The following is a 26,612-nucleotide window of genomic DNA, read 5'->3' on the forward strand; positions in this document are numbered from 1 at the left end:
CATGTGTACAGAAAGTCTACACCCACTCAATTTATTTTTAAATGATTTAAACTTTATTTTAAATTTTCAAATGAAAAAAATTCAACAAAATTAAAAACAAAACTAAACATCTTCTCCCCGATCTTCACTATCTCTTCTCTTGCTCGATGTTCTCCGCATTTTGATGGTGATTCGATGTTTGGCTGATGTTACTTGCCAGATCTAAAGGTGGAAACATCAAATTTCAAGGTCAAAATGAACATTCAGCATTTTCAGAAACATTACCGGACACTGTGATTAAAGATCAACAGGTAAATGCTGTAAAAGTAACATAAAAGAGTCGTGATTCATGGTCTCTGTTCTAAACAGCCGTGTTGTCATCATGAAGACCACGCATGAGTTCAGAGTACTTGGGTGTGTTCCATTGCAAGCGATTTGTTGTGAAGCGCTCGCAAAGTGGCTTAAGCACTCAAGCACGCACTCCATTGGAAACCGTTGATAAGGAACGACTAACAGTAACAGTCATACACATACGATAACCCTGGTACATCTAACATCGTGAGTGATCTTAAGGAACGGCACCGGAAAGGTTGGTCTATATATCAACGAAAGGAGGACGTCGTTGGAAACACCATTCCGGATCTCACCTGTTGTGTTTTCCTCTGAGTTTACAACACTCACCTTTCACCTGGTGCTCGTCCTGTCGAACCTTTGTCAGCGGACTTCGTCATCATATTTCCTGAGCGTTTCGTCAACGAGAAATCTTTGAACAACATCATCATTTTAATTACCTTCATTCACATTAAAAGCTTGTAGCAAGCTCCAGCTCGAGCGCAAATAAACATTTTAATGTCTCGAAGCGATTCTGAGCACGTTCTTTCCCCCAAAAATCGAACAACTTCGGGCCCCAAATTTATCTTAGCCTTATCTATCTATAATTCCAGCAATCTCTGTGTGTGTCTGTCTGTTTGCCTGTCTGTTTGTCTGTCTGTCTGCGACCGCAGTTTCTCGACGACCGCCGGTCCGATCTCATTGAAACTTGCCAGGAATATTGCCGGGGACCCGCGGATCTGCCTTTTCGAGGTTTGATATCGATCGGACGAGCGGTTCCCAAGTTATGGCCATTTATCTGTCGACCAATGACAAGACACGGTGCTATGACGTCACAATTAATGTTTATTTATTTATTTATTTATTTTTTGCACGATTGACGGTCCGATCTCATTGAAACTTGCCAGGAATATTGCCGGGGCCCCGCGGATGTGCCTTTTCGAGGTTTGATATTGATCGGACGAGCAGTTCCCAAGTTACGGCCATTTATCTGTCGACGAATGACAGGACACGTTGCTATGACGTCACGAATGACATCACAATTAATGTTTATTTATTTATTATTATTATTATTATTTCTTTTGCACGATTGAAACTTGCCAGGAATATTGCTGGGGACCCGCAGATGTGCCTTTTCGAGGTTTGAGAGAGAGAGAGGCTGCAAATACTGGCACTCACCTACGGGCACGCCCCTACGGGCCCGTACCAGTAAAAAGAAAGTACATCAAGTTTTAAGAATGGAGACTTTTACAAGAACGAATCCATCACTTTCGATGAAATAGAAACAAACGCACAAGGGACGAGGAGGCGTTCTATACCAGGTAACTTTCAGTTCTATACCAGGTAACGCCAGCCTCAAGCGAGGTATTATGATGCCAGCCCTCACCAAGAGGTATCCTGGTCAGCCTGTCTCTTCTGTCTGGTCTGAGCCAACCGGACTGGGTCATACACCGAAAACAGTGACAATGTTGACAGGTTTACGAAAAATGAAAACGCATACAGTGTCAGAATGAGTCAGTATGCTTTGTCAAGTACTTGTAAAGCTGTTTTTAAAAAAGTGTAATTCCTCCAGATGTTTGTGTTGTAAAGTTTTTTTTAAGTGTAATTCCTCCAGTTGTTTGTGTTGTAAAGTTTTTAGACCTTGTGAAACTTTTGTTGCCTCCGGCACCGAAGTTGAAAGAGGTTGTTTTCACCCCTCTCTGTCTGTTTGTGCACAGGATATCTCAAAACGTTGTGGACGGGTCCGGATGAAATTTTCTGGACAGGTTGGGTGTGTGACAAGGACAAATTGGTTCAATTTTGGTGAAGATCCGGATCTGATAATTTTTAAAGTGATTCTTCGCCATTGAGAGATCAGGCCAAAAACAAAATAACACGATATCTCAAAACGTTGTTGACGGGTTCGGACGAAACTTGGTGGACAGGTTGGGTGTGTGACAAGGAAGAATTGGTTCAATTTTGGTGAAGATCCGGATCTGGTAAGTTTTTTAAGTGCTTCTTCAACATTGTGAGATTGGGCTAAAAACGATATAGTACTGTATTGCATGATATTTCAAATATGTATTGGGCCCGATATGTTCTCGTGGATCAGGCATTACGTGGCAGAGGTACACGCTCCACCACGTGCCATTCTCGTTTGTCTTGTAACAGGTAAGACTTTTGTTACCCTTGCCGAAGGAGAGGGTATTGCGTTTGGGTCAGTTTGTTTCTTTTTTCGGTGGTCGCAAGACGACCCTTAGTTGGGTGGTCGCTAGATTACCCTTAGTCTCAGGTTTTCCATCTGTCTGATTGTTTGTATGTAATGGACAGCTCTAGAGGTCAGAGGAGTCAACCAATTTTGATGAAACTTGACTGGTAGGTTCATACCAGGAATATAAACACACATAATGAATAAATAAATAAATAAAATAAACCAATGTCACCCGCAGGGTGACCCGTATCTTGCCAAAAGGTGACCACGTGTGACTTTTTTAAGGTTACACTGAGGTGAACAGAGCTGCTATCCACCGGGAGCGACTCCTTGAGGAATATCTGCCAACGAGAGATTCCGATGAGAATCGTTCTACAGAGTAACCATGAAAAATATGCGTTTGCCTCATAACGTCACCAAATGACATCATAATGTCTCAAGCTTGACATATGTAGAAAGCACTCATCAAGGTGTTCAATTTGAGGTGCTACACGATATGGTTCCTAAAACTTGAAAATTTGACCTTGGGGTCAAATATGTTTGACCTTAGGCGTTAACCATGAAGATCAAGGCCAATCGCCACCAAAAATCAATCAGCAAAGCGCCAGACGATGAACTATATTCCCATGAAGTTTGAAGACGATCCGATCAAAATTACTCAAAAAATAAGGGTTTCGTCGACTCCCCTGATTTGCGACAAAGTGACCTTGACCTTCAAAATTTTATGCACTGAAAGGGACCTCTATAGGCCTCTGATATGCGAAGTTACAAAAATTTCCAATGATAACTGTGCTCTGCAGATTGATTTATACGTGATTACAGACAAAAAAAAACAAATGAAGGTCAAGGCCAATCGCCACCAAAAATTAATCAGCTGAGCGCCAGACCATGAACTATATTCCCATGAAGTTTGAAGACGATCCGATCAAAATTACTCAAAAAATAAGGGTTTCGTCGACTCCCCTGATTCGCGACAAAGTGACCTTGACCTTTGACCTTGACCTTCAAAATTTTATGCGCTGAAAGGGACCTCTATAGGCCTCTGATATGTGAAATTACAAAAATTTCCAATGATAACTGTGCTCTACAGAATTTTTTATATGTGATTACAACAAAAAAAACAAAAAACATACAAGCTGACGAACATATTTTGCAAAAACTTCGTTTTGGCAAGATAATAAACAAACAAAAACAACAAACACACACACACAACTTGCCAGGAATATCGCTGGGGACCTGAGGATGTGCCTTTTCAAGGTTTGATATTAATCGGACAAGCGGTTCCCAAGTTACGGCCATTTATGTGTCAACCAATGACAAGACATGGTGCTATGACATCACGAATGACGTCACAATTAATGTTTTTTGTTTGTTTGTTTTTTGCACGATTGACGTCACAATTCTTCTTCTGCTTCGTTTGATATGACGTCACAATTGACGCTGGGGACCTGAGTCTGTGCCTTTTTAGGTTATCTCTACCGAGATGACCTAATAAAGCCGGACCAAATGTCCGTCCGTTCTTACGTCCATCAACAATTTTTCTTTAAAATCTTGAGGAAACTTAGTATGTGGGTAGAGGTCGATGAGTGTTGCACAACGATATAACTTTTGTCCGCGTTCAAGGTCAGGGACGAGGTCACGTAAGTTTTAAAAATCGCCATTTTCAAAACCTATCTAGTCTGTCATTCTACAAGATATTTGGCAACTGTTTATTGATTATGATAGTAAAAAATATTATCTCGTATCTAACTGGACAGATTTTTGAATTTCCTTCCCGTTTGATCGTCACGTGATCTGGAAGATGGCCAAAAACGCCGATGCGATTCGCAAAGAAGGAAGGAAGGAGAAATGAAATATAAATATAAAACACATTTTTAGCCTTTTATATTTATACATTTTCCGCCGAAGGTGCAAAAGTTTCAAAACCCGAAATGTAAACGTCGGCATTTATTTTCAAAATATAATTTCGTGCGCGCGCGCCAAAATGCCGAGTCATCTTTAACCAAACTGCGTAGTAGAAATGCGCAGTCGTCCGGTCATGGCGTCTGAGGAGTGGCCAGCGTGGTTCAGATCGATTGTGGTTTCTCGGGCGAAGGTGATTGTTAAGAAGTATGTCGGCGGTATAAATTCGAGTGACTGTCTTGGTGATTTAATCACGCAACATCTTGACAACGAATATTCTGGCCGAACGATTGCATCAATTCAGTGCAGCAGCAGGGATAATTCGCAGGCTCCTCTCGATCGTGTCGATATCTAACATAATCACCGGCGGACATAGGGCTGCAGGTTGTGGGGCGAGGCCACGGATCCCGGATGAGGGGATAAGTGATAAATTATGCTACATGCTTCGGGCTTTCTGATTAATATATCAATGAGTACATTCCACAATTAATTAATTAATAATTAATGAATCTGGCATACAAAATGTTTTTTTCATACCTGACAGGTTACTTTGTGCAGTGTCACGAAACTTCTGTGGAATTAATCTATCTATAATTCCAGCAATCTCTGTGTGTGTGTCTGTCTGTTTGTCTGTTTGTCTGTTTGTCTGCGACCGCCGTTTCTCGACGACCGCCAGTCCAATCTCATTGAAACTTGCCAGGAATATTGCCGGGGACCTGCAGATGTGCCTTTTCGAGGTTTGATGTCAATCGGACGAGCGGTTCCCAAGTTACGGCCATTTATCTGTCGACCAATGACAAGACACTGTGCTATGACATCATGAATGACGTCACAATTAATATTTATTTATTTATTTATTTATTTATTTTTGCACGATTAACGGTCCGATCTGATTGAAGCTTGACAGGAATATTGCTGGGGACCCGCGTATGTGCCTTTTCGAGGTTTGATATTAATCGGATAAGCGGTTCCCAAGTTACGGCCATTTATCTGTCGACCAATGGCAAGACACGGTGCTATGACGTCACGAATGACGTCACAATTAATGTTTGTTTATTTTATTTATTTATTTATTTATTTATTTTTTGCATGATTGACGGTCTGATCTGATTGAAAATTGCCACGAATATTGCTGGGGACCCATGGACGTGCCTTTTCGAGTTTTGATATTAATCGGACGAGCGGTTCCCAAGTTACGGCCATTTATCTGTCGACCAATATTTGCGAGAGAGGGGGACGGGAGAGGGGCAGATGAGAGTGGGGGCGAGAGAGAGGGGCGAGAGAGGAGGGGGGAGAGGAAGGGCGAGACTAGGGGGGAGAGAGGAAGGGTGAGACTAAGGGGGAGAGAGGGGGAGATAGAGGGGGGCAAGAGAGGGAGGAGAGAGAGGGGTATGAGAGTGGGGGGGAGAGAGAGGGGGTATGAGAGTGGGGGGCGAGAGAGGAGGCGAGAGAGGGGGACGAGAGAGGGGGCGAGAGAGGGGGGCGAGAGAGGACTGCACATACTGGCACTCACCTATGGGCCAGCCTCTACGGGCCCGTACTAGTAATTAATGAATTTGCTCGCTCTTACGATTTTTCAAACCTCAATATCTATAAATACTTGACCAATTTTCATTCTGAAAGTTGCATTATAATCAGTGAAGAATAATCTACAGGATTATCATAATCTCTGAGAGCTTAGCCTATTTTTTCGTTTTTTTCTGCAACCTGAAGTGAAATGTCCCCATAGAGTGGACGGACCGGAAAAACCACGTATTTGCACATACTGGTGATTCTGATGTGTTAATCCGGGTACAAAATGAACAATACATATTTAGTAATTATGTTATTAGTAGTATTATCCTGGTGTATCTCTGTGAACTATTTCAATCTAAACGGTTAGTTTGGACTGTTTCGCGGTTACCTGAACTGAACATTGAGAACTTGTGGTATTATAGAGATGACCGTCACCCCCACACGGGGGTAATTTTCAAGGTTTGATATCGTTCTTCATCCGTTTCAGCTGTTAACAGGACACGGTGCTATGACGTCACGAATGACGTCACAAAAAATTTTTTTGCACGATTGACGGCACAATTCTTCTTCTTCTTCGTTTGATATAACATCACAATTGATGCTGGGGACCTGAGTATGTGCCTTTTCAAGGTTTGATATCGTTCTTCTTCATCCGTTTCAGCTGTTTCCCAAGTGTTTCCCAAGGTTTGAAAGCTGTTTTTTTCCCAAGGTTTGAATTAATTTTTCAAATTATTAATTAATCCCAAGGTTTGAATTTTCCCAAGGGAAACAGCTGTTTCCCAAGGGTTTGAAAGGTTTTTTTCCCCAAAGTTTGAATTGATTGTTCAAATTATTAATTAATCCCAAGGTTTGAATTTTCCCAAGGGAAACAGCTGTTTCCCAAGAGTTTGAAAGCTGTTTTTTCCCCAACGTTTGAATTAATTGTTGTGATTGGTAGACATTTGTGAATACATTTACAGAGAGAGAACGAGAAAGAAGGGGGGAGAGAGGAGGGGGGAGAGAGAGGGGCGAGAGAGAGGAGGGCATCACAATTCAAGAGAGGGGGAGAGAGGAGGTGGAGAGAGGGGGAGAGAGGAGGGGGAGAGAGGGGAGAGAGGGGCAAGAGAGGAGATGCGAGAGAGGGTGGGAGAGAGGGGTGTGAGAGGGGTGGTGAGAGTGGGGGCGAGAGAGAGGCGCGAGAGAGGAGGGGGGCGAGAAATGAGGGGGGAGAGAGCGGGCAAGAGAGAGGGGCGTCACAATTCTTCTTCTTCTTCATTTGCTATGACATCACAATTGACGCTGGGGACCTGAGTATGCGCCTTTTCAAGGTTTGATATTAATCGGACAAGTGGTTCCCAAGTTACGGCCATTTATTTGCCAACCAATGAGAGGACACGATGCTATGACATCACGAATGACGTCACAAATCCTCTTTTTTGCATGATTGACGTCACAATTCTTCTTCTTCTTCGTTTGATATGACGTCACAATTGACACTGGGGACCTGAGTATGTGCCTTTTCAAGGTTTGATGTCGTTCTTCTTCATCCGTTTCAGCTGTTTTCCAGGTGTTTCCCAAGTTATGGCCATTTATGATAAGGTTGGTCCGATCTAATAAAAACAATGCCCCCATCTAGTCGTCGTTTACGAGAGCGAAGGAACGAAGCTGCACGTACGGGCCCACACGAGTTATGGGTAATGAAGGTTGTGGTGAAGTTTCATTAGAATTGTGTGTGTAGTTTCTGAGGAGAAAGCAAATACCTATTTTGGGGGGCAGCACCCCCGTAGACCCCTTTTGACCTCGAATTTTTTAATGGCATGAACAAACTTTGGCACATCATGGGTGATGAAGGTTGTGGTCAAGTTTCATCGAATTGTGCGTGTAGTTTTGGAAAAGAAAGCAAATACCTATATAGGGGGCAACCCCTCTTACATCCCTGAAGAGCACGATTTTTCTAATGTCATGAAAAAACTTTGGTACACCATGGGTGATGAGGGTTGTCATCAAGTTTCATCAGAATTGTGTGTGTCGTTTTTGAGAAGAAAGCAAATATCTCTTTGGGGGGAGAGGGGAGGGGGAACCCCCTCCCCCCATTTACTCCCAACGTAGACCCCTTCAGACCACGATTTTTTTTAACGCCATGAACAAAATTTGGTACGTCACAGATGATGAAGGTTGTGGTCAAGTTTAATCAGAATTGCATGTGAAGATTCTGAGAAGAAAGCAAATACTTATTTTGGGGGAAACCCCCATAGACTCCCTTCGGGCCAGATTTTTTTAATGCCATGAAAAAACTTCGGTGCATACACCGTGATGAACGTTATGGTGAAGTTTAATCGAAATCCTCCGTGTAGTTTCATAAAGCAGTTGAAAGTATTTGTGGATGGACGGACTGAGGGGCGAACAGCGTGCCATCCCATAAGCTCCTCGGAACTATGTTCCAGATGAGCTAAAAAAGTGAAAATAGAAATTAAATCAGAGTTAAGCAAGGCTAGAACATTCAAGAAGCATTACATTCCCCATACAAAATCACTATATGACCGAAATTCATCAAATTTCAACGAATTTTCACAGAAATTGTTCGATTTGAGTCTGAACTTGCATTAGCAAAATTACCAAAAGTGAAAACAGATATCGAATAAAACTTAAGACAAAGTCATGAAGCCACTTGGAATCATATGGAAGCTCCTCAGCTCATGTTGCTTTACATATAAATCCATAACACGACGTAAAAACGTTTAAAAAAAAACAAAAAAAAAAAACCGATTTTCACAAACCTTGCTACAATCGGGTGTTCAGCTACCTTAGTGACTGTGAAAAGTGAAAACAGAAGTTGAATTAAAGCTCGAATCAAAAACCAGCTACGTAGTACATTCTCAGGAGAAATTCCTTTCCCACGTCGTAAAACACGATGTTTAAAGCATCCATGTGCAATCATATTATAATCTCAGCTTATAACATCAAGCATGTGGTGAAATGCATAACTTCCATGAAAAAATTCATTTTGACATCTTTATGAGAAAAAAACCGGCGTAGCCTTGCATCTATCCGAGCGAGGTTCGACCTGCGACGCCAACATCTAGGCCTGAACTTAAACATCAACAACTCGACCATTATAAATACAGCTATTCGTCGGTATGAAGATCAGGCAAAAGAGCGAGGTGGCTGAGGATGCGCCTGATAAAGGATTTCGTTAAATAAGGCCGTTAATTATCTTCAAAAGGGGTGTTTTAATTAACCCAAACACCCAATTTTCACTCATGTACTTTCTTGGAGTTCTCTTCGTAGGCATGCGAAGTTTCAGGCTGCTTGGATTCATGATTTTGGAGTTATGGAGGACACACACACACACATTGACATTTATTAGTATAGATAAATAGTCAGTCTTCAAATGTACAGTACACCAGAGGCCTATGAAGCTTCAGAGCTACGAAGAGTGAAAAAGATGGTGGCGATTTTGGGCTGCTGGAGGGAATCGCATGACCTGGCAAATGGTCGGTGCTTGTGTGGCTGAGGAGGAAGGGGTAAAATGTTAACTTAACTTTTACTTGAACATTTTATCACTATTCTTTCTTTCCTGGAGCGAGGCCCATGGAAGAGCAAGTTTTTTTCTTTAATTGGATGGAAACGGAATCTTTGACACAACAGTTCCTTGGTTGGAAAACAGATATGAAGAAATTTTGAATACCATTGCTGTTGCACCTAACAAGACTTTTTTTTAAGTTTGCATAACTATGGCAACCATAGACTGAATCACCCCCAATCCCCTCAAAAAAAAGTCATTGGGGAAACAATGTTTTTCTGGTAAAGTTTGCTGAGCCCTTGAGAGCAGCAAGGATAGGTTCCATATCAAAGCGGAAGTTGAGAAAAGCTGGAGAAGGCAAAAAGTTGTGCTCAAAACTTGACTGTTTCTTTACTGCTGAGATGAACCAATTACCCCACACTATACCTGAGAGGGAAGATTTTGTTTTTTGTGTGTGTTACAGCGGTGTTATAGTGAACACTTCCTGTTCTGGGTTTGGAGCATTGGCAGGTCTCCTTGGGGGCTCCCTGCTGATGATCTCAAAGTTATGTTTCCGGTCGTTATCTGTCCCGTTTTAACTGTTTATTTTCTCACCTCCATGTTACTGTGTTCCTAGTTCGGTTTTGTTTCAAAAATCGTGCTATTTTGTGAGATTTCGTCAAACTTGTTCTTATTGGGTGCTTGAGGCCTATCCTTGAGGCCTGAGGCCGACCCTTTGTTCCCCTCGGTGTACGATCGTGTTTATTTGTTTTTTCTCTTCATTATCTTCAACTTCTATATTTCCCACTTTCTTAACGTCCCCCATCCCAACTAATCACTCTCTTGCTTATCTTATCTTAAAAAAAAAAATCCGTGACCTTTCTCCGATTCTTCTTCTTCTTCATCTCCTCTTATTCTTCCTCCTCTTCTTCCTTGATTTTTTTATGCAACACTTCCATGACCTAATCTGTCGAAAACTCTCTCAAACATTAATAATAATAACAAAAACGATCTCTTATAATGCTTCATCTTCCTCTTTCACATGTGTGGTACTCTTTACTGTATCAGAATGCACTATTCTTCTGCTATTTTAACAGACTGCTCTCAATTCGACCTTTCCTTCATACCTTGCCTAAAAAATCCAACTGTAACAGCGTTTCTTCTCTCCATTCTCTGAATTCGCCTTTATTGCATCCCTCAAGAAATGTGATTAATCGCATAACTGACCTAAAACTTCAAAAAACCCGTTTGCTATGAATGTTCACTTTCCATCAACCATTATTTTTTCCAACTTTAGTGCCAACTCACTCCTCTCACCCCTCACTCTCAAAGCAACCATCCTACTCTTCTCCCTCCAAGCCTCCCTCTCATCTCTCTCAAAAACTCCCCCCTCACCTTTCTCCCAGCATTCATCCCCCTCACTCATCCTTCGCAAAGTTGCGCCCCGTCCCATCCACAAAGCTGCCTCCTTCCACTGCCCTCTCACCTCCATCTCTTCACTCCACCTCCTCAAATCCTCAACTGCCTTCTTCCCCCTCTCTCGTTCCCCCTCTCCCCCAGCACCACAGAGCCTTTTCTCCTCCTCATTCAGCCCCCTCCCCTAGCTATTCTGCAATCCCCCACACTCTTTCAACAACACTCCTTACCTCCCCCCCCCTCGTCCCTTGTCCTACCCTCCCCTCCCCCCATGCCCTGCACCCAAAGCCTCCTCCCCTACCTCCTCATTAAAAGTATGGACCTCAAATATCCGGGGCCTTCGCTCAAAACTTTCAGATCTTTCCATACAGATTGCCACTGACAAACCAGACATAATCTGCCTAACAGAAACTTTCATCCCCCAAGATGTGTCTGACTCCCAAGTATCTCTCCCTGGTTACTCCCTCCTCTGGTTTGACAGACCTGAGCCTCGCCCTGGTGGAGGAGTTTCTCTTCATCAAAGACTCGATTCCTCACTCCCCCACACCCCCAGGAATACCTCTGGCTACTGCTTCCCCTCAACTCCCACCTCATGTTTATATGCGTACTGTACCGTCCACCTAACAGTGATGACTCCATCTGCACCTCACTATCTGAAAACATGGACCAACTTCTATCTTCTCATCCAAACTCTCTCTTCCTCATATGTGGTGACTTCAATTGTCATCACGCCAGTTGGCTAGGTGTGGGTACCTCTCTCACCTGTGATGGCACCTCAGCAAAAGCTTTCTGTGACTCATTGGGACTGATTCAATCGGTTAACTTCCCGACCCGGATCTCAACCAATGGTACTCCATCTCTTCTGGATCTGATTTTGACAAATTTCCCTGACAATATCTGCTGCTCTTTCTCCGCTCCAATCGGTTCTTCTGACCACGTCCTTGTCAAAGTGGACATCTCTCTGGCTATTATCAGAGAACCACCACCATCGAGTCTGGCATTTCACTCAAGCTGACTGGCAGGGTCTCCAAGCAGCCATCAAACTTATAGACTGGTCTCCTATCTCTACTTTCTCCAACATCAACTCTTCCTGGGAATTCTTTCAAAGAAACTTGCTCTCCCTCATGCACAGATTTATCCCCTCTCGTCTTCAGTTGTCATACCCTTCCTCCCGCACTTGGTTCACTGAAGCTTGTGGTGAGGCAGTTGTCCTGAAACAACTTGCCTTTGCCTCATAGAAAGCAAACCCAACTGAGGGCAATCTCAGTTCCTTCCATAAAGCTCGGAACAAGTGTGTATCTACCCTCAGGAGAGCCAGAAAACACCATCTTTCTAATCTCAAGTCTGAACTCTCAAACCTCTCTCCCTCCTCAAAATCCTGGTGGCATCTAATGAAATCTGTTTCTGGTGTATGTTCCCCCTCCATCCCCTCCCTTACCTCAATGGCAGCACTGCTGATACCGCACGTGAAAAAGCTGAATGCCTAAACTCGGTGTTTGCAGCTAAATCTTGTGTCCAAAACCCATCACTTTCTCTACTCACCTTACCCAGTCGCACCCAACTGTCCCTGGACTCTGTGTCCTTTTCTCCTGACAAGGTAGAGAGCTTGCTGTCAAACCTCGACTCAGATTCTGAAACCAGTCCAGACGGCATCAGCCCACGTGTCCTCAAAGCCTGCTCTTCTGCTCTTGCTCACCCTCTCTCTGTTTTATTCACCCTCTCATTTGCTCAAGGCCATCTGCCATCTGCTTGGAAATCAGCAAACATAACTGCCCTGCACAAAAAAGGTGCAAAAACAGATCCCTGCAACTACAGACCAATCAGCCTTCTCCCAATCATCAGCAAGGTTATGGAATCCATCATCGCTTCAGACATCAAATCCTTCCTCTTCTCCAATGGCTTGATTTCTGATCATCAATTTGGTTTCAGACCAGGTCACTCTACCCTGGATATGCTGCTTCTGCTCTCCCAACAATGGATGGAAGCCCTCAATGCCAGACAGGAAATCCGAGCCGTATCCCTGGATATATCACGTGCTTTTGACACAGTCTGGCACCCTGCCCTGCTCACCAAACTCTCTTCCTATGGTATCCAAGGCCATCTCCACTCATGGCTCGCAGACTTCCTCTCCTGTCGCAGTCAACGTGTGGCCCTAAATGGAGTTCTTTCATCCCCCCTTCCTGTCCAGGCTGGAGTTCCTCAAGGTAGCGTTCTGGGCCCTGTTCTTTTTCTGGTTTTCATCAATGATCTCTCCGACTCTCTGGAAAATCCTCTATATCTCTTTGCTGATGACTCCACCCTCTGCCATACGATCGGTCATCCCTCAGACCGGCAAGCAGCAGCTTCTTCGCTCACTGCTGATCTGGATAAAATCACAAACTGGTCCAACACGTGGAACATGTCTTTCAATCCGGACAAATCTCACACTCTCACTATGTCTCTCCGAAAGGACCGTTTAGAAACCCCCCCATCCACTTTCTCAACAATCGTCTGGAAGAAGCTCTTTCTTTCAAGCTTCTGGGTCTCACTATCTGCCACGACCTTTCCTGGGAAAGCCACATTTCAAACCTCGCCTCCAAAGCCAGTCGCCGACTGGGAATCCTCTGTCGTGCAAGGTCCTTCCTCGGCCCACCTGAGCTCCTGACCACTTTAAAAGCTTTTGTCCGCAGCCTGATGGAGTACTGCTCTCCCCTCTGGGCTGGTGCTCCTGCCTCCCACCTTTCTCGGCTTCACGCTGTAGAAACCAGGGCATTTAAGATCATCGGCATCTCCCGCAATGAAGCTGAGTCTTTGGGCCTCTCACTCAATCACCGCAGGTTGGTCGGTGGTCTTTCTGTCTTCTACCGTCTCCTCTCCAGCCTCGCCCCCCCCCCCGCTCTGTCTGCGATTTGTCCCCACCACATTTCTGCAGGGCGCTCAAGGTCCGCCAACAACCCCCTTCTGGTAAAACTACCAAAATCACGAATCACTGCTCACCTTCACTCTTTCATTCCTCTTTTTTCCCACCTTTGGAATAAACTCCCACACTCTCTTCAATCCCATTCTTCCTTTCAGACCTTCAAAACAGCTGTTCACCATCACCTCTTATCATCCCCCATCCAAATCCTCAATCTTTTCTACCCCCGATAATCCACCCAAGCCCACCTCCTTCAAATCCCCTGCTTTCCTTCCTGAAAGTCCCTGTAATGTCCATCTTCTAGTCCCCATGTTCCTCATCCCATCCCTCTCCCTTCCACAGATCTCTAAATGTCTCTGTTCCCCACTATTTTTTCCTTCCCACTCCCTCCCCTCCTGTCTCATGCCCCCCCCTTGATGTGCGTTGAGTGTTAGCTCTCATACGAGCCTCGACAAGGTATACAAAAAAAAAAAAAAAAAAAAAAAAACACCTACTTCAAGTCCTGCTTCCTCTTCCTCTCGTGCATAAGGATGTGTGCTCTTTGATTGTCGCAGTAAAAGAGACAGGTGTTGTTCTTCAACGAGGTGGGCAGAAATTGATGTGTAACATCTCATTGGGTTTTTGTTTTTTAAAGTCAAAGCCAATGCTTGTGGAAGAGCTAGAACACTGAATGGATCAAGCAACAACATAACAAAAGGAACAGGAGAAAGAGAGAGCATCCCACTGCTCTTTGGGATGGATGCCACCGTTACTGTGTTGTTGCGGATTGTGATGCAGTATCTTCATATCATTCCTCGTGCCTGTTGTACTCCCATTTAGATTAGTTTTATTTGGTTGGTTGGTTGTTGACATCAGGTTAATGCATGTTGGGAATTTTATGAAAAAAACATGAGATCGATATGATACCCTGGATAAGAGAGATAACTCACTCAGCTGTATGAAGAATGGACATGGGTGAAGGAAAAGCGGAAGGAGGACCCCCAGAAGGGCAAAGAAGGGGAAGGGTCACAGACCGATGTGCTCTTTCCAGCGGTGTGCGCCATTTCCAGTTTGCTATGGCTTGCCAAGCCAGCCATTCTTTATCAACTGTTTCAGTGGAGTGCTTGCTTGAGTGCTTAAGCCACTTGGCGAGCGCTCTACAAACTGATTGGTTATGGAACACACCCCCAGCTTGGTGCTATTAAAACTTGTTTGAGGTGGAGAGCCAATTTCCATTGGTAACAGAACATTACAGGCACCCTGAATATATTACAAATTCATGCTCTAACCTTCAGGGGCCACCGCATCAGTGGCACAGCCGAGCCTCGACCAGCAACGATGCAAGCCTGCAGCCACACGCTGCACATGAATGAATTGATGTAAAGGTACACCGATGCTTCTCAACGTCCTTGTACTGCATGTCCTATAAGTTCAAGCTCATACATGAGCCTTTCAGTGATAATTAGCTCATTGTAAATTAAAAAAAAATACATATTGTGACGTCACAATCATGCGATTGTATGTTTTTGTTTAACCTTTCATGCATTTATACTACGAGGAGCACTATTACCTAATTCATCAGGTATTTTTTTTCTGTTTAAATTGATTTATCCACAGAAAAAGCGATGAGTAGAGAGAGCATCCTTTTCGCTACACGCTCGCCACCTACTGCCGAGAGAAGGTCATGATATTTGTTCAGGCGAGTTGAAGGTGATGCCAAATGATATAAATACATCCAATCTGGTAAAACGTTCGTCATTTGATCCAGGTTCAATGGCTTTATTTTGTTTGTTTGTTTGTTTTTGTTGCAAAAAAAATTGATCGATAATCCGGATGACACAAAACATAAACTTATAAAATAAAAGAAAAACTAATTATATATATATATATATATATATATATATATATATATATATATATATATATATATATATATGTGTGTGTATATATATATATATATATATATATATATATATATATATATATATACATATATATATATATATATATTTTTTTTTTTTTTTTACATGGACTGTAAATGATCTATGTTTATATTTCTGTTAATTTTTTTCTTTAGTTACAAATGGAACTCATCAGGCGAGATACTGTATTATAGTAATTAGTGGTAATCCAATAGAAGGGTGATACGATTCCTACTCGGCATTACTGTCATGGAATCCACACCCATTGGGATTATGAATGTCATATCTATGTTTAATGTACCCTGAACATTTAACTTGATAGTTGAGAGTATATCAGCCAGACGTGTAATTCTGTGAGCTGAACCTCTTGGGTACCATGTCACGTGGGGGTGTATGGATTGAAATTCATCTAAATTCTGAGTACGTCATCAATAGATGACCACGGTTCAGGCAGGTGAAGGGTACAATTAATGAATGATTCTCTTGGCTGCCTTTGTTCCAACAATTTGTGTCCAATGACACACACATAAAAAAAAAACTATTTTGGAATGGACGTTTTGGTTTTGCTCAGTCAGAAAATCTGAGTTGTTTGTCCTGGGTTTGACTCCTTTGGGAATGGGATGTAGCGATGAACTTGGGATCCACCGATGGGAATTGCTGATGCATGAATAAGATATTTGCAATATTATATGAACTTTGCCTTGCATTGCCTTTAGAACAAGCAAGGTCCTTTGTTCCAGTGCCATGACATAATTTCTGACCAGTCCAGGTATTGTTCTTAAAACAATGAATGGAACATAAAACAAAAACAGTAGCAGCAAGACAAGATAGAACTTCTAAGCAACACGAAGCTGGTGATCTGATACCAATTTGACAACGGACAGGAAGATGACTGGATGACATATATCACCAAACATGTTCATTTAATGGCCCATCTGTCATGGTTTGGGGGAGATATTAGCTTCACGTCATTGCACACCTTCATATCATTGATAATAGGGTCTTAAATGAGGCTCGCTGCAGCAATAAGATCATGGATCTGATTTTTTTCTTTTTTAACTTACCTTTGCTGTTGGGCTGCAAAAAAGCCTTTTGGCCAAATTAACTGGCCTAGCTTGTATCAATGTCCAAGAAAGAATAATTTGAAATACTGTATTCGAGAGAAACTTTGAAATATCTGTCTAGATATTAAATACACCAATTTTTGGAATCTTTTACACCTCCTCTGCCCCGTTCCCATCATTATCCTCCAGTTTCTGTACTGCCATCTCCTCCAAACATTCTTTCTATTCCTCCCCTACCATCCCTAACCAGAGCTCCACCACCCTCCATTGTATTTCCCTTTATTTTATATCTATACCATTCCATCGCTACGTAATCTGTCGATATTTTTACCATGGGATCTATCGATTCCTGACATGTGAAAGAAATTATGTGCATTGAACACACCAGCAACCTTTGTGAAAGCCTCTTGAACAAAGAAAGACTCCAAACGGTTTCACGTATCAATCAATGTTAATACAAATGTCATCAATATTTTGGGAAGTGTTCACACATTTAGCTCTGACTCGTTTAAGATTGATTTACACCATGCAGTCGTCAGTAGTGGTGCAGTGCTGGCAAGGGGCACTGTGTCTCAGAACATACTGTTCCACGCATCGGGATAGAAAGCTGGCTGTCCTGTCTGCATATACGTTGTGGTTGTTAAGTTCGATCAGAGAGTATCTTTCTCACTAAGTAGACTCATTGTGAATCAGATATCCAACCCCCTGCCTACAGTATAAATGGAAAGTTGATTATAAAACTAATGTAAAGTTGCGGATATTAATAGTGGAAACAATTGTTGGGATTGAAGGACATAAATTATAACTAAACTGGGTGCGGTGGGGGCTGTATGGGAAAAATGTCCCCCATCTCTGTACAGATTGCTTGCAATAAGCAGTTTCAAAAAAGGACAAAAAAGAGGGGCGATACACCTGGGCACTCACTTGGTAATGGCTGGATAAGACAACCAGGGAATCATTGCTAGTCATGGATGATCCACAATATATGTAACGGAGAAGAAAGTAAATACCTATGGATATTTTTTTTATGCCGTCAACAACTTTAGTATGTCACGGGTGATAAAGGTTGTGGTCAAGGTTCATCGGAATTGTGTGTGTAGTTTCTGAGAAGAAAACAAATGCATATTTTGAGGGGCAACCCCCACCCCATAGACCCCAACTTTTTTAATGGTGTGAACAATCTTTGGTACATCATGGGTGATGAAAGTTTTGGTCATATGGATGGTTATGAGACATGTGTTGATCCCCATGGGTCTGGAACTGTGAACCAGAATAGCATTAATTTCCTTGACTTTGCAAGAAGTCATGGACTTAGGGTGGCCGGTTCATGGTTTCAGTGCCCACAAGCTCATCGCTGGACTTGGTATTCCAATGCTGGCTGTGTGGCAAAGGAGATTGACCATGTGCTCGTTGATGGTCGCTGGAGGATGATCCAGAACTGCAGGGTCTACCGGGGTGCTCAGTTCCTCACTACTGATCACAGGCTTGTTGTAGCAACTGAAGTTTCAGCTTCAATCCAGGAGCATGGTACCATCTCAGCATAGGCTGGATGTTGGCAAGCTCAAGGATGAGAGGGCAGCTGAGGAGTTTTTAAACAGGCTGAATGGAGATTTGGGGGGTCTGGGTGCTTTGGGGGATCCTGAAGAGTTGTGGAGTGCCTTCAAGACCACCGTCCTTGATGTTGCCGGCAGATGTCTTGGAACTCATCATGGGGCGAAGAAGAATTTCATCTCTCAAAGGACACTGGACACCATTGACCAGAATCGCAGGGCCAGGCTGAATGGCAGAGCTGAGCTGTTCAGAGAGCTGAGGTATAAAACTGTACGTGCACTTAGGGTGGACAAGGAGGCCTATGTGCGAGGAATCTGTGAGGGGTAGAGCATCACCTGTCGTCAAGGGATTCTCGTCGTCCTTACAGGGGAATTCATGCATTGCGTTCCTTCAAGCCTGTCCCTCGGTGTACTGCAGTTAGAGCAGAGGATGGTAGGCTCTTGACGGCAGAGTCCGAAGGGAAGGCTCCCTGGGCCGGTTTCTTTGAGCGGTTGTACCATGCTGATCCACCAGCTGTCGCATTGGATGTCAGAGGTGTTACTATCACTATTGCTGATGCTCCAATCAACTGTGGTCCACCTTCGTTGGTGGAAATAGAGGCTGTGGTGAACCGGTTGAAATGTGGTAAAGCTCCACGGATCTGTGGCATCCATGCTGAACTTCTCAAGGCTGTTGGAAATGCTGCACTCATGTCGTTGCATGCAGTTCTGTGCTCTGCCTGAAACACAGGCATCATCCCAACTGACTGGAAGAGGGCCTTGTTGTCCCTCTCGGGAAAGGGAAGGGTGATCGCCAAGACTGCAACAACTACCGAGGGGTGACCATGCTCTCAGTGCCGGGCAAGGTCTTTGCTCGGATAATTCTTGATAGGGTTCGCCACCATCTGCTTCAGCACCAGCGTCCAGAGCAGTCAGGCTTTACACCAAAGAGGTCAACGATTGACCATACCTTTGCTCTTCGGGTAATCACCAAACGCAAACGAGAGTTTCAGCAGGGGCTGCTTGCAACAAGTATCGATCTCTGCAAAGTGTTTGATTCAGTGAATCGGGATGCCCTCTGGAGGATTCTTGGTCTTCGTGGGGTGCCACCAAAACTGATCAATCTGATGTCTGAACTATATTCTGGTACTGAGAGTGCTGCGAGATGTGGTGGTACCATCTCTGACTTATTTCCAGTTGTTACTGGAGTTCGTCGGGGGTGTGTTATGGCCCCCACACTTTTCAGCACTTGTATGGACTGGATTCTTGGGAGGATATCGGAGAGATCAAGCTGCAGTGCATCATTTGGGAATGTCAAGATCTCTGACCTTGATTTCTCAGATGTTGCAGTTATCTTTGCAGACACCCTAGATATCATTTTGGGGGCCCTCTCGGTGCTGAATGAGGAGTCGGGGCCACGGGGATTATGGGTTTCTTGGGTCAAAACTAAGATCCAGGCTTTCAATGACATCTTGGATGCTGCTGTCCTATCTGTACCCGTTTTTGGCAAGGATGTTGAGGTCGTGGAGAGATTCACTTACCTTGGCAGTGATATTCATGTCTCTCCTGGCTGTGAGCCAAAGGTCAACAGACGTCTGTGTCGGGCCTGGGGAGTCATGGATTCACTGGATCATGGGGTGTGGCGCTGCCGGTACCTGTGTGGCAGGACAAAAGTCTGAGTTTTCAGGTCCTTGCTGTTTCCAGTCTTACTCTATGGATGTGATAGGGGAAGAAGATCCTTGGGTCCTGAGTTAAAATCCTGTGCAGCTGTTAAATTAATACTAGTTGGGGTTGACTCAGCCTGCCATCCTTCTGAGGTCAGCAAAATGAGTGCCAGCTTGCTGGTATCCTGCGTTGGAGTGGTGACCCGTCCAGGATTGTGCCCAATAGCCCAGGAGACTGTTTAGGCAGCACTGACACTGTATAGAGGATGTAGTGGTGGGTCGAATCGATTCCAAAGTTCTTGATTCTGGATTCCAACCCTGGAATTGAAAGGAATCGAGTAGTGAACCAGAATCGATGTCGATTCCAAGGACTTCCGACTTCTGAGAAATATGCATTTCTTTGGGAAAATGTATTTTTTCGTACCTGTTGGGCATGTTCGGATTACGTGGCCTGCTAATGTATTAACTATTAATTGAAAAGGAACACACCCCTGAGGCATCTCGTTTGCAATATAGCGGCACAAGCAAGTTACTTGCAAGAGTCGAGATGAAGGACAAGAAGGAGTCGAGATGAAGGCTCAGAGCTGGACAGAAGCCAGAGAGGCAGGCTCGGTGGTCGAAAGAGAAGGGTATTACAGCTGGCTTCCCTTCGATGCAGTGAGGAAGACTGCACGATTATTGTGTTTGTGCTGAAGCGAATTTGCCCGTGTGATGGAGCAAGACATGAGCCATTGACTTTTGGTTGAATCGTGTGGGGCCAAAGCCTCATGTCGCGCCATCATGGGAAAGAGAAGGTGCCATTCTGCAAAGCAGCGGTGTCGGTGAGGACGATCGATGCAAGAAGCTGCACGGCGGTCTCTGAGCCTTGGCGTTGAGTATCACTGCTCGAATTACCTCCTGTACATTTGCCTGCCCAGATAGCAGCTGCGCGCCATTTTGGGTGCATCTTCCTGCACAGTGACAAAGCAGTTTGGTGACTTTCAAGATACTGAAAGTTTCAGTACTCAGCTTTGGGTCCAGAAGGTTCACTTTGGGTTCACTGAGCTTTGGGTCCAGAAGTGAGTTTCAGTCTGACACTCACTTCTGGACCCGAAGGTCAGTGCCAAAATAAAGCAGGGATTTTTCTTTGTTTTATTCTGTCCCCTTGTTTGTGTGTAAGTCTGTCTGGAGACGCCTCAAAATTTGATTTAGGCTACATTACGTCTTGATTTATTTCCATTATAATTGTTGATTTGCTGTTTATTAAATCAATATTTATTTAATATACTAGTGTCCCTGTATCTGCTGTGGGTTTGAATACAACTCGTGTGCCTCCGTCCTTTGCCGCCATTTCCTCCCACGTGCACCATAATCTCTGCGAATCTCGGCTGTAAGTCTCCAAGAGAACTGTTTGGCCCCCGGGACCACGACAATAATTTAATCAAAGGAGCTCTTAAAAATAGCTGAGGATTTGAATATTACCAGAAGAATATATGTCACGGTGACAGACAATGCTGCAAATATGGTAGCTGTTGTTGCTCTCCTCAAATGGCGTCATCTCGCTTGTTATGATCATACTCTGAACCTAATTGTCAAGGATGCAATTAAGGGAAGCGAAACTCTCAAAAATCTGCAGCTAAAAGTCAGAATTCTGTTAAGCCACTTCCATCACAGCGTGAAAGCCATGGACAGATTGATTGAGATCCAAAGTCAAAACTCAATGGCTTCAACAAAGCTGATCCAGGACGTCGAAACTCGATGGAATTCTACATATTACATGTTCAAACGTATCATCGAACAACATATCCCTGTATTAACGAAACTTGGTCTACTCAGTAAAATTCAGTTGAACTTGAGAGATGAAGATGTGGAAATTTTGAAGGATGCCGTTAAAGTTCTGGGGCCTTTTGAGGCTGCAACAGTGGAAATGTCAGTCCTTAAAGCACACAGCCTGGTCAAAGATCATGCCCTTGACAAAGGCAATGCATGAAATGATGTCCCACAGTCAGTCAAACAAGAATCCGTTCGTTCCGGACCTTCAGAAGAAAATGAGACGTTTCACTGAACTGGAGGACAATTTTACAATTGCAGCAACCACGCTGCTTGACCCCAGATTCAAGAGTCACTGTGGATTCTCGGGTGCCGATGCAATTGATAAGACAAAGGACAGACGAACCAATGAAATGGCACAGACAGAAGAAACACATATCAGTAAAGAACCTCACTTTGAAAAGATCCACCAACAACTACCGACAAGCTGCCAAACCCCTGTGAGGATGAACCTTTGGGGCCGTTTTGATGACAACATCACACAAGCAAAAGCTTCACCATCGGCACGGGCAGATGCCATTGTTGAAATGCGGAGATACTTGGAGGAAGATAACATCCCGAGGGCTGGTGATCCTCTGCTCTGGTCGAGAGTGAATGAATCATTTCCCAAGCTTCACAAACTGGCCAGAAAATACCTTTGTGATCCTACAACTTCTGTTGCTGCTGAGCATGTGTTTCCCAAAGAAGGGGAGTTGACATCAGCAAAAAGGAACATGATAAACCCCAAAAATGTGGATGTGGTGATGTTCTTGAACAAGAATAATGATTTATAATTGTTTGCAAAGCACTTTTGTTACAATTGAAATTTGCCATTGAGCTACAATTGCTTTTTTTTCATTGTATTGTTTTTTTTTTTTTTTGAAACATTGTTTTCTGTAAAAATAGGGATGATTCTTGATGAGCCTCAACCCGACTCTTTACTGCTATTTCCAATTAAAAACAAAGATTTATGACTCAAAGAAAACACTCCCATCCCTCCACAATCCCTTTTCAGCATCAGTCATCTGTAATAGTTTCCAACCAAACCCTCAAAAAATACAACAAAAAAAGTACTCGCAATCAAATCGATTCCAAAATTCCACGAATTGCCCATCACTACTGATATGATCCCAATGGATGGATGGATGGACACGAGCTTGATACAGTATATCAGTTTATTGAAATGGTTGGGGACCATATGGGAAATGGTTGGGGACCATAATGAAATGGTCCATTATTGGTTGGAGCCCAGAGTGACTTTGTTTGTCTTATGCCCCGAGGGCAATTTGCATTTTTTTTGTAAGAATCTGCCTCTGACTTGCTTCATGATAGCTGGAGTGTTCATGGGAGTAAGTCTATGTAATGTTGGAGATGGATATCAGAGAATTTCGTAAATTTCAAACTGAAGATTCTGATCCAATTTGTAGGAAATAAAAAACAAACAAAAAACCTCACCCTGCACAGTCTGCAGTTACTGATAGTGACACAAACCGTGACTCTGGGAAGGGCCTGTTTATACTGTGCATACTTTAATCAATCTACATGCTGTATACGTGTGACTTGATTAATTGGGTGATGAGTGATATTAAGGGCTTATTTTAAGGGATGACCAAACGGCTGACATATATATGTATACAATGTTATGGTTTTGGAAAACTTACCCCAAGGGGAGAGCATACGTGGACATGTAGGTGACCCGAGGATCAGTTATTTCATAAGTCTTTGCATAGATGGTCCTTGGTCCCTTGTCAAAGGGCTGTTTGGGGGGCATGCGTTGGCGAGGTTGTGTTTGTCCCGTCTCATGTCTTCCCCCCTCCCCCTCTCTTACTTTCAATCTTTCTTCCTTCACACCATCGTTCTGTTCAATCCCTCTGTTGTCTTCAATCATTCTTCCTTCACTCCATCATGCTGTTCAAGCTCTCTGTTACATTCAACAATCCCTCAATCCTTTTCCACATCGGTCCATTTCCCCCTTGCTTTTCTCAATCTAACAATTACCTCCCATTCATCAAACATCCTTTCAACAATCCCTCCTTCACCTCATCGGTCTGACCTTCGGCCTCGCGGTCGTTCGGTCATCCCTCGGTCTGGTGGAATCCCTCTCCGTGATCCCTCCATTCGCGCATTGCTTAATTGGGCACGTTCGATCCGTCTGTGGTCGTTAATCTATCGGGCCTTCGCTGTATGGGACTATGCCCATTCTCACGTGCATATTCATGACACTTGGTGTTTGTCGTGGCCTGCGAGGGACGGTGCTTCTCCTGGGCGTGGTACTGTGCGGAACTGTGCAAGTGGAAGTTTTGCATGCGTGGGGGAGGGGGCTTCCGTCATGGCCTTTGGTGCGTGAAGGGAGTGGCCGGGGATGCGTTGAAAGTTCCCTCAGAATGGCGTGACATTTTCCACAAGTGACGTGGACCCGCCCCCATCAGCTGTGGACCAATGAGAGAGAGAGAAGACTCGTGGGAAGAGAGAAGAAAGTGCGGTGTGAAGAAGAAGAGAAGGTAGAAAGCACGGGACAGGCTCGCACGAGCCGGGACAAAACGAGCTCATGAGCAGAACACTCAAAGACGGAGAAGGCTCGTGAGGGAAGGAACAAAAGCATATGAGGGTAAAGAAAGAAAGGTTTCATGAGCAGTTGGTGTCAAGCTTGTGTGGAAAAGAACACTTCTTCCATGAACATCATCCCACCCTCTCGATCCTGTCAGCCACAAAGGACGAAAAGGGTGAATGGCAGCACCTCATCGACGGGGGCCTGAGAAGGACGAAGCTGAAACAGATTACGGCGAGTCGCATACATAACTCGCATATCTGAGACACCAGGTTTGGGCACCTCAGGAACACCGCTGCACATCCCATTGCACCACAATGCCACTACCCATCCTCCCCATCCATTTTCCTCTGCATTCTCTTGTATATTTGGGCTGTGTGAGGTGAGAGAGAAAAGAAAAGACTGCCTTTTTTTCTCCCCATACTTTACTTTCATTTTATTTTCAAGTTCTTTGTGTTTTATTCTTCTCCCTTGAGTGAATGATAGCCAAGCCTTATGTGTAAATGAGATTGAATAAAAATAATATATGTTATGGCTAAATCTGCTCTTATGTGCCTTTTTTATTTCTTGCTTGTAAATACTTGAAATTAAATGGTTGCTTGCTTGTGTGTTTGTTGTTATTTCCAATGTTTGTTGTGATTTCCAATCTGTGTTGGTTATCTTTTCCTTTATTGGTCTGACACAGTGTACAAGTGTAGTTTGATGGGAAGTTCTGCCCCAATAATTTGCTTTGTTAGCCAGCGCACACTCACTGTAATGCTCAGCAGTAATCCGAGTGTGTGCTGAGGGCATGTGACCCTAATTGACCAGCCGTCCACAGGTAAGGTATCACGTGAAGTAGTGTAACCCTGCCCGGATTGGCCTTGCTAATCGGCGTTCGTGGTTGCTTAGCAACCTGCCAGTGCATGGAGTTATCTGTGTCCGGTGGCCTCAGGACTGGTCATTCAAGAGGGACCCGAGTTTGTGATTATATTATTGCCAAACCTCAGGAATTTTTCAAGATATCAGACTGAAACTTACACAGCTTATTTGTGTGTATGTGTAGTATATGTGTTGAAAATGTTGTCAAAATTAGTCAAAGGTAAAGGTCAATGCCATCCAAAACATATAAAACACATATTAGACCACAATTAGAAAATGAATCAACCAAATTTGTTATGCACATCATTTACCCCAGGCACGCAAAGCGAAAAGCAGGGTTAAGCAATTGCTTCATGTCCATCAGTCCATCCGTCTATCTGTCTGTCCATCGTATCAGTTTATGATTGAGGAACAACGTATTTAAATCAAACGTTATATTCTGAACATGATTTGGATCATGATTATAAAGACAGGTTTTCCATATTACAGTACTTTGTCCCTGAATCCGTCCCAATCACACATGTGCAGAGAAGAATATGATTTTATTTTTTTTTTTACCCTCTCTGTCTGCCTTGCAGTGAAACAAAATTGAAAATCATTCCAAACAGGAAATGTACTGTTTTTTAAGGATGTCATAAAGGACACAAACAACAGGCATGAATAATTAATGCTGCATGTTAGATAGGCTGGTGTAATAGCTACTGGGTAAAAATGGTGGTAAAACCCAGAATTAATTTTATTTATACGCCTTTAAACCTCTTTAAACCTTTCGGCATGGGAATGCCCGTTTGCTTTTTTGAGCGGGAGGAGTGTGTGAGTAAGGATGGAACAGCTTTGGAAGGGGGTGGGGGTTGAGGACTTTCTGTGGGGATTGGATGGGGGAGGGGTGTGGAAGACTTGAGTGGGTTGGGAGGGGAAGGATGAGGACTTGGGGTGTAGCAAAGATGGGTTTGTCGAGGTGTCAGAATTGCGAGTGTGAGTTTACGCACAGTAAAAATATAAGTGTGTGTGTGTGTGTGTGTGTGTGTGTGTGTGTGTGTGTGTGTGTGTGTGTGTGTGTGTGTGTGTGTGTGTGTCTTCAGGACTCATGTTTTGGTGTTGTGGTCATTCGTTAATAATTCATAGTATCGAAATCTATGACAATCGTTATTCCCTGTCCATGCATTGTAAATAGTTAAACAGCAACCAAACAACTTGCGGTTGATGTTTCACCATTTGTACATGACAATTCAATGAAGAGTGCCACATCTTTTGACACCTGTTAAAAGTATCCAGGAGTAAATTAAAAAAGCAAATAGCACTTACTGTATCGAGTTGATGCACTCAATAGCCTCGGCCATCATTTTTCCCCCCAAGCAGATGATATGCACTGCTGTATGATGCATACCGTATATCTGCAGGCACGTACGGGTATTTTGGCACACCAAGGAGTCCTTTGGCCACAAATGAGTGCTTTGTCGTTCCCAGTGATTTTTGGCCTGAACTGGCTGCAATCCCAGCTCTGGCCTAACTCGGGGATAGACGTAACACGTGATGTTGTTTTTGCA

General features: G+C 43.7%; 1 long non-coding RNA gene across 1 annotated transcript; it reads right to left on the reverse strand.

Annotated features, from left to right (window-relative positions):
* Positions 1-26,604, reverse strand: LOC147019659 (uncharacterized). Its single transcript, XR_015061474.1, has 2 exons — positions 26,371-26,604; positions 1-201 (listed from the first exon to the last, which is right to left on the reverse strand). It is a non-coding gene; the product is annotated as an uncharacterized LOC147019659 (long non-coding RNA).
* Between the last annotated feature and the right edge of the window lie 8 nt (positions 26,605-26,612).

The sequence above is a fragment of the Eptatretus burgeri genome, chromosome 9, assembly GCF_056783735.1.
Source record: "Eptatretus burgeri isolate ZD-2024b chromosome 9, Ebu_testis_v1, whole genome shotgun sequence".
NCBI classification, from domain to species: Eukaryota; Metazoa; Chordata; class Myxini; order Myxiniformes; family Myxinidae; genus Eptatretus; species Eptatretus burgeri.